At 35.0% G+C, this 9,440-nt stretch overlaps 1 protein-coding gene and 1 long non-coding RNA gene across 8 annotated transcripts in view; one reads left to right on the top strand and one right to left on the bottom strand.

Moving 5' to 3' along the window:
* Nucleotides 1-9,440, bottom strand: part of CHD9 (chromodomain helicase DNA binding protein 9) — an 87,617-nt gene that overhangs the window by 72,982 nt on the left and 5,195 nt on the right. For all 7 annotated transcript variants that reach the window (XM_086847603.1, XM_086847604.1, XM_086847599.1 and 4 more), the window contains exons 2-3: nucleotides 6,473-6,550; nucleotides 4,892-4,980 (exon numbers count right to left, since the gene is read on the bottom strand). The gene's annotated coding sequence lies outside the window, so the exon portion shown is untranslated. The remainder of the gene's footprint in view (nucleotides 1-4,891; nucleotides 4,981-6,472; nucleotides 6,551-9,440) is intronic.
* LOC147650847 (uncharacterized) lies at nucleotides 948-7,614 on the top strand. The gene is made up of 2 exons (XR_015275385.1): nucleotides 948-1,010; nucleotides 7,184-7,614. It is a non-coding gene; the product is annotated as an uncharacterized LOC147650847 (long non-coding RNA).

Raw genomic sequence — 9,440 nt, 5'->3', positions numbered from 1 at the left:
GCACATCTAGTTTTGAAACATTTGAAACTATTCATAGTATCATTGAGTGATCACAAATTAATTGATTTGCAGTGAGGGATTTAAGGAGAGTTGAAAAGCATGGTTAATTTAACTTTAGCCTAAAAACTTCCACATTTTTACTGTAATCAAACAGAATAGGAAATGCCTTAAAATGTGTGTCTGTCATAATGTACCTCCCCAAATAACTGGTAACCCTGTAGAATAGGGAAGCAGTCACTTTAAATTAGCACCTTCACAGAATAATCATTCCTTTATCCTGTCAATACATATGTCTAATTAAAGGAAAAAAAAAAAAAAAAAAAAAAAGAAAAGAAAAGGGAAGAAAAACAGCCACAAGTTGTAATTCCTGACCCTCCTATTAAAGCTCACCTCCAATTGCAATTTCTCATTAATTGATTTTCCTAAGAATAAGTAGAGGGCCCTTCCAGAAATGAACACCCTGTAAATCTGAAACATTCTCTGATGGAAGAGGTTCATGCTGAACCTACTAAGCCCAAAGTACTTCTTGGCAAAGCTGATAAAAAACCCATCCTACATATACTCCCAGGCCACTGAGGGTGGTGTGACCATAGTCAGAATAAAGCCAGACTTAAATTCACAAACCACCTTTAGGATTTGAGTATATGAGACTTCTGGTGTGTACAGAGAAAGGACAGATGGATCCTGTATCATCCTGACAGACACTAATCAGGTATGGATTGGTGTGAGTGTCAGTGAGGAGGAGAACAAGCATGATAAAAAACAAATGACAAAAGCTTAGGAAGATGTCAACTTAGCACAGCAAAGCTACTGTGGATCCCAGATTATACATGTGTAAATTACTGCTTAAAGTTAGGATCTCCTAAAGTCCCAAGAAATCATTAATATAAATTAGACCTCATTATCTTCTAACACTGATTAAGTTGTCTACTTACGATTAAAAACAGCTAACGATGGCTTTCCCAGTATGGAACTCCCTCCAATAGATGACAAACAACCACAGAATCCAGGTAGGTCTGGCATGGGTTATAACATTGCTAATATAATGATATCTCATCCTAGTTTATCTCAACACAAAAGATAAGTCAGGAGAGAGCTATTTTCAGAAGAAAACCAATTCAGATTAAGTACAAGGAAAAAAATATCATAGGCACAGAACAATGTAATTCAAGAAACCCCACCTGAGGAAAGATAAAATGGAAATTATGGTAGCCATGGGTAAAATGTTATGTTCCAGGCTACCAAGGATTACTGATAAAAATCTCAAATCTGAAGCTGTATTAGTTAAGTTTACATACTGAGTCTGATCAATTTTTGCTAACTCAAAAAAACAGAGGGGAAAAAAGAGCTATTTCTTCCATCTTTAGCAATATAGATCCCAAGGATGTACAGTCATTAACTAGTATGCATGTTCTTCACTATAGAAGCCTAGAACTACTCAACAGGACTAAAAGAACCCTATATTAAAAGCCACATACACCACACAATCTCTTCATGTTTTACTGACTGTGTCCCTTTACAATAAGGAAATTGAGAGAAGACTGCAGAACAGCTGGAATTACGGCAGCACACTCAGAGCTGCCCTCACAGAAATTTACTTATTGGCTTAAAAAGAAACCAAGAAACATTTTCCAACTTTGTTTTTCCTACTTCTTTTCAATATAAGGAAAACAAGAGGAAGTAATGAACAAATAAGATGAACTGTCCTTTTAAAATGGAAAAGGTTTATAACAAAAATAAATCTTAGCAGGTATAAATAGGAAATATAACCTCACAATGTCAGCTTCACTTCAAGGATCCAAGCAAGCTGGATAGCATAGATGAATTTCCAAACTGAGAAAACTGAAGGCTGGATACACAAGAAACCTCTCCCAGCTAATTAGACCAACATAAATTTATTATGAAGAAAGCTTCTATGTAAAGTGGAGATTGTGAAGTGATGAAAAAAAACCCCAAAATAACTCCACCAACCAACCACCCAAACCTCTTTTGGAAAGAATACCACTATAAATAGCTTGAACACAAGTCTGTTGCAAAGAGAATTTGCGTTTTGACCAGGGAAGTACTTTTACCCACAGTCTTCAAGGAAACTTCAGTCTTTCTTATACCAGAAGAATAGGAAAACAAGATCTATTTTACAGAATACATCAAAATCCTGAACTCATACAAAACCATAAGGGAACAGATATCAAATTTCACTCTGAAAACATGTAGTGGAGGTAGCAGTAAAAGGAATATAATAAAAAATTCTGATGTGTTTTATTTCATTCTGTATTTATTTCATGGCATTTTTGACTACTTTTGCTGAAGTGACAACAGAAAACAACCTACTCTAGTTATAAGCAAGTAAATCCAGTGGAGCTTAAGCACATTACCATGATATCCACGCTTTCAGACTTTGATACATGAGGTAGCACTGCTTCATATAACTGATGTGTGACAACACCAAAGGTAAGAGAAATCAGTGACTTTGGTGGCCATTTTTCTCAAAAGAAGTTGAAACCATGGCTATTCAAAAAAATAACAGAAGCCAGCTCAGAGAGAAGCTAGGGACAAATTAGCAACCACAAGGAATTAAGTCATAAAAGCACAACATAACAGAAATCAGACTATGGCAAAAGGACTCAGACAGTTGTAGTTAGGGAAGAATTTTACATTATATATTTGTAAAGGGTTTAGTTTTGGGGATTTTTTAGGGAAGCAATGCCACCAGGCATACCAAACAAGAAGTCTGCTAGAGACTGAAAAAAATTATTGTATTTTGCTGAATTCTATGTAACATGCAACAGCATGACAGCTTTGTGGCTTGCTGTGATTTGCCCATCTATTAGCAGATGGAATACGACATCAAAAGAGGTGCATGGTAAAACCCAGATACTCAAAAAACTGATCACTTCTGCACAATATTTAGAAATGAGACATTCCATTCCCAATATTAAAAGACAATTACACTATCATTACTTGTCAGATTTTAACTAAAGCTTTGGCTAAGTTCAAAAAAGTCGAGTTAATTAAATAACACAGAAGTTACTTCCTGCTGATGTGCCAATATAAATTATATTCTATCATAGATTTAAAGATCAATGTACATGTTAAATTTAAAAGGCACAGAGGGGCATCATTTCCTCAAAATCCCAGTAATAGAGAAGACTCAAAAAGAACATTTAGTAGATAGAAACTCTTTTATTCCCTAACAGAAAGGACTGTTTGTACTAGAGTACCATGGTATCTGTAGCCAAATATGGGTTGAAAAGGTGCATTTTCTTATTGTTATCCCTAAAATTTGGAAAAAACTTGATTGGGTAGCCCAAATAAAAACCCATACATCCAATTATATATATCTACATATGCATTAGATTAAAATTACTTTTAACTGGTATGCATTTCTAATTATTTTTGAGTAATGAGCTATCCCTTTAGTAAAATCATACCCTCAATATACTGTTTTTGTTCAGAATTCTCTTTCTGCTACAGAGTTCACAGACATCTACTACATACTCAAAAGATCGCTCAAGTACCTTGAATTTTAACTTGAGGACTATGAAGATTTGAAACATATGGGCTTAAACTAAATTCTCAGAACTGAGTTCTAGTTCATGGCTACAGTTCCAGCTCCAAGTAAGAGCAAAGAACTGGAGCACAGTGGCCTGTGTGTGCTTGTCAGGCTGATGACAGCAGTCTGTTACCATACCTACTGATCCTGCTTGCACCAAACACCCCATGTAACTGTTTCCCTTCCTCTACTCCCCAGACATGCCAAACTCCCTTCCTTCACCTCTCCTCCTTTCGTGCAAATAACCTCTGGGAAATAATATAACACATGTGAATAAGAAAAAAAAAAAAGGACACCAGTAGCTATCTATTTGTTGAGGTTGATCGTGGAACTTCAAGTCAGCCAACAATACAAACAAGATTTTACTTGGGAAGAAAATCCATCTTCCAGTAAAACTGAAGGCAAATTTCTACCATTCTCAACCTTGTCTGCCTTCACTGTGAATGAGACAACTTCCTTAATAAGAACAGCTTTTCTTAAGTTGAATAGAGCAAAACCAGCCCAAAGAGAAAGAATATCACAGAACTCTGAATAAAACAACATGGTATCAAAAAGCCCCACAGCAATACTTAGGCTACTTCATTAAGAGATCCATGTTAACATTAATTTTTAACTCAAGGTAAATTTATGAAGCCTCAAAATGATATTTCAGCAACCTGTACTTAATATATGGAGAGAAGACATAATAACAATTTCTGTAATGTATGAAGTAAACATAGCTTAAACTAGCTGTTTTCTTCAGAGACCTACAAAAATTAAAAATACCAGTAGCTTTTTGAAAAAATCATATTTTCTATAGAAGCTTTTTTGGTTGTTTTTTTTTTCCCTGTATCATTTTGAAGTGCAGGTGTGTGTAATATCATAAAGTTTCTTCAGACTAATTAAGGTTTATGTTATTGAGAAGAAGTGTTGTTGTTTGTTTTGCACAAAGTTCAGACCCTTTGCTTTGGTTGCATTCCAAATTAGAATCCAAAACTCCAAATTCAAAAGATGTATGGCAAAATGCACAGTTAAAACCCATAGAACTGTATAGATACCAGAATGTGATTACTTTCAAATCACAGACCAATTTATAAATTCTTTACCTATATACCACTGTTTCTCTGTCTGTAATACTAAGAATTAGTGATTTAATTATAGCATTAATATTTAGACATTTGAATTCAAAAGTTTAATAGCAAAGTTAAGAGCAAGCACAGGCACCCAATGAATCCTATACTGTAAAAGTTTCTGATAAACCTTTAAGACAAAAAATAAGTTGCTGAAGTCTTCTAAATTAAAAATATATCACAAGATAATTAAGAAAATGGCCCAAGTGAAAATAAAAAATATTCTTACCCATGAATATAGAACACATCTCTTTAATGAAGAATTAAGAAGCTCAGAGATGTGTTTTAAATCCAGATGGATACCTCATCATCAGAGACCTGAAAATTAAGCATGTTAAGTAAGTCACACAATAACCAGCTTCAGGAGCGTACATTCAAATGCAATACCTGAAACTCAAAAACTCTCTAGATGCCATAAAACCAAGAACACCAGAATTAAAACACAATCAGTAGTAGCTATAATTTTTTAAGTATCTGATAAATAGGTACATATTCATTTTGTAGGACTACTAAAAATAACCCAAGTCTACAAACCCCATGGGATGAAGGGTAGTTTGTGCCACAGTACCAAAAGGTTGAGGCTAACTTTAAGACAGGATGTAAGTACTCAAAACCAACAACAGCAAAAAGAAAAGTCTGGAGTTAGGTTTTAAACCTGTCAGTCTGAGAAGCCCTGTACATGTCTTTTAACAGCAGTGAGCTGTTCATACTGACAGTGGACTTCAATGGGAACTGACACTGCCTTTCGGGGACAGAATACCTGCATGACAGTTTTATCCTGTTCCTTGCCTTGGCAGTAGGTAGAGGAGTTCAATTTCAAGAGGTTCTCTTTTAATCTAAGACAGGCTTTAAAACATTACAAAGTTTAAGGGAAAATGTACATGTGGGGTTCTAGGGCCACCGTGTAAAAGCCTCAAAGCATACAAAACTACCTTCTAACATTGAAAGACAAAGTTTGTATGTGAACTGATATTCTACACCAGTGTGCTTTTCCATTTCAAAAATATGATAATTGTGTCCAAGGCACTCCAATTCCAATACAAAGATTCCTCTCTTCCAAAATACAGTTTGGGGATGCCAAACTCTTAAATACTTCTGCAGAACTATCAATGCAGTTAACAGTTATTAGTACAGCTCTTCTCCTATTATTCAGTAACTTCCCAAGACTTTTTCTAAGGTTGCTAAACTAAAATGTCTCTGTTCTCCAATAATATGGACACTTAAAGCAGAGAGGTATTTTTCTAAAATTCATATGAGATAAGCATGTACCCAACACATACCATGGGGAAAGTTGCTAAAACATCTTTATCTTTGTTTACCATTTATGTGAGCTGATATTAATTTTGTATCAAAACAGACAGAAAACTTGCTCTAGATGTTTCCTTTTTCTGTACTGGAAATCTCATCATACAAACAGAGCTCCTGTCATTCAAAAGTCCTTTTCACATCCAGAGATTAAAATGGAGTTTGAAACTATTTAACAGTTAGGTCCTATGTAACATTTTTTTTTTTTTGTCAATCTGTGCTTATTTGAAAGTCCCTTGCTGGCTAAATAAAGTATAAATATTTTACAATATATACCATACTAACTGAATAATGGCATTCAAAAATTTATTATTTGAAAAAATCAATAATCAAGTAATTTATTCTACCTGTAACAGTTTAAGAGTAAAAAACTAAACCTAATTCACCTCTATCTACCATACTAATGCTATCTTAAGTTCTTGGCTATCCAAAAGAGCTGTGTATCCTTCCCCTACTGGATTGTTCTTGAATCCTCAAAATAAAGAGAAAAAAAGATGTTTCTTACTCTTTAGAACAGTGTCCACTTGCTTGAACAGCTTCCAATATGGAGACAATTTTGGAATACTTAAAAGTTTGAAAAACCCTACATTGAAAGGAAGAACAAAAACATATGTAACTTGATATACATTCACCAGGTCTGCAATACATTTTTCTAAATGTGAAATACAAAAAATACTTTTGACAGCAGAAGAATCACTAAGCATTATGTGAAGTGCCAAACAGAAATCCACATAAAAGGAACACAGACCTTTTATAACCTCCAAAATGGGATCTACCTCCACAGATTCTCACATAAGCTATATTGAATGTGAAATTTTAAATACATATACAGACGAATATATGTATCTGGTAAGTGTAATATGTTAAAAAAAATTATTCTGTAAAGATCCATTATTTGGGAGAAGGTCTTAATACTTGCCTTCAAGTCTTGAATTAGTAAAATTAACTCATATACAGTAAAAGTTACATTTTATTAAGTAGAACCAGAACTACATTTGTTTTAACCATGCCTAGATCCATACTCAACTTAGAAAGTTCAAAAACAAATATCTTTCACAGTCAAACTAATACAGTATCTTCAAAAGATATTAAAAATATACATTTCCCTAAGTACATACAATTTCCTTGGGTTTCTTGATGAATTTCTAAAGCATTACCCTTATTCGCAAAAAAAAAGTAAAGACAGTATTTTGGCTGTTTCTCTGAATATCTGTAGGAGGTGTCAGAGGATGGACCAGGCTCTGCTCCTGGTGCTCAGCAATGGGACAAGAGGAAGGGGCAGGAAGGATGCCCAGGAAGTTCCACCTGGACATGAGCAAGGACTTTGCTGTGGGCACTGAACAGACTGGCCAGAGGATGTGGAGTCTCCCTCACTGGGGATATTCCAGAGCTGTCTGGACACAACCCAGTGCTCTGTGCTCTGGGTAATTCTGTTTGAGCAGGGAGGTTGGACCAGGTGACCCACTATGGTCTCTTCCAACCCAACCCATTCTGCGATTCTGTGAGTCTTATTTTGGACACTAAACCACAGATTTTTATATGCATTTTCTAACAGGAAACAACTTCAACTGGTTGAGAATAGCTACCCAAATTTTTATTTTTTAAAACATCATGTAAATTTTAATAAAACAGTTTAGTTTTGCACAACATCCTTGTGTGCTTTTATCTCTTCAGGCTTGGGAAATACCTTTAGAAAATTTAATAGCACCAGTTGAAGACATTATTTTCAACTACCTTCTTCATCTTTCTGCCAAAGGTTATTGCCCTCAAAGCACACCTGCAGGACAAAACATGTAGTTGTGCATCTGCTGCTTCAGCATAGAGTCTCTCAATTTAGTTTTAACCCCTCCTCTTGTTTGTTTAACAAACACACTAGACTTTGCATTAAAACAGCAGAACTGTAAGTATACCTTCTATTTTGTCATTTATATCCTGTGGACGTTAATTGCAAAAAAGGGACAATAATAATACAGAGAATGGCAACATGTCAATCTGCTGCTATTGACAGAAATCTGGAAAGATACCAGGAGTTTGGAATACGTTACTGCAAAGAACAAAGTTTATCCCCAAGTCAGTTTATTTTAGTGAAAATAGCTGTTAAGAAGTTAATGCATTTGGCCACCAGACTACTGAAGGAATCCATATTAGTAACCAGTACTTCTACTAAATAATGCAATTTTGTTTCTCTGAAGTGTGTGGTCCTGTGGATATTCCCATAAATTTCAGGACTTCAGTGATTTCCTTCTGTTTCTAAAACTGTAAACAAAAACTTTGCATGTTTTATTATTTGAATACCACTATAACCAACTTTTCTTTTTAGTGTATCTGTACGAAATACAAATGCCTCTTTTAGAAGTTTAGTTGTCAAAAGATAGTAACATACTCAGTGTAATGCACTCATAGTTTGCAGTTTACTTCTCATCACTAGAAAGAGCTACACAAACTTCCTTGAAAGTTTAAAAAGAAAATCCTCTGGTGTTGCTGAAATTTCAGATGTAAGCATTACAGACTTTTTGTTGTACTGTCATCGATTTCAGCATTACACCTTAAATTAGATCTACAAAATGTGTTTCTGAATTCTGGTATTTTTCCTCAGGAACATTTAGGCCATTTTAAGATTTAGAGAAACATTTGCATTAAAAATCAGAAAAAAAACCTTTTCATTTTCACATGTGGCCTTAAGAAAACATCAGAGACAGAAGACTTCAGAGCACAGCCCTCTCTCAGTTCACAATCTGATAATACAATATCTTCCAATAATTCTCATGTTCTACCCTGACAGACATTTTTGTGAACTACTGCAAGTTTATAACCTGGAAGTACCAACTAGAACAATGCAAAAGATTGTGCCTGTTTTACAGATGCCTATGGATCTGATTGATGAGCACAGACAGCTGTGAAGGCTTGACATTGACAAAAATCTGCACTGGGAAAAAAAAAAGAGCACAATTTCAAGTCTTGACACTGCCAGATTAGGATATGCCAGTATTTCATTGAACAAAACAGGTTCTGACATCCCACTCCACATTACATTCACCAGCACATGAAGCTTCATCTTTATCATAGCTCTGCCCCACTCAGAGGGAGGCTGCATACAAGTTTTTTGTTTTGTTTTTTGGGGTTTCTTTTTTTAAAGTATTTCTAAGGAGATTTGATATGAAAGTTTCCTAAAGAGTTCCTCCCAGGCACACGTTAAGCAAGACACTCTGAGTTCACAATTTGTTCAGTATACTGTTCTTAAATTAGGAGATCAATTAAAACTAGTAACTCAAGCAAAGTATCATTTCTCATCTTGTCTCATGGTTTGCAGCAGTCAGGACATCTTCCTGAATTCACCTGCAACAGAGAGAGACTTCAGACAACTTTTACTGTGCCATCAATACTCTGTCACAAGAGTCTGAAAGTTAAAATGGACTTTTAAAAAACTTCCATCATTAAATGGGAAAATACACATCTCTTTGTCAAGAGTATTT

Source organism: Cyanistes caeruleus, chromosome 12 (assembly GCF_971803275.1).
Source record: "Cyanistes caeruleus chromosome 12, bCyaCae1.hap1.1, whole genome shotgun sequence".
NCBI lineage: Eukaryota > Metazoa > Chordata > Aves > Passeriformes > Paridae > Cyanistes > Cyanistes caeruleus.
Note: the sequence above shows the minus strand (reverse complement) of the source record. Positions and strands in the feature narration are given on the sequence as shown.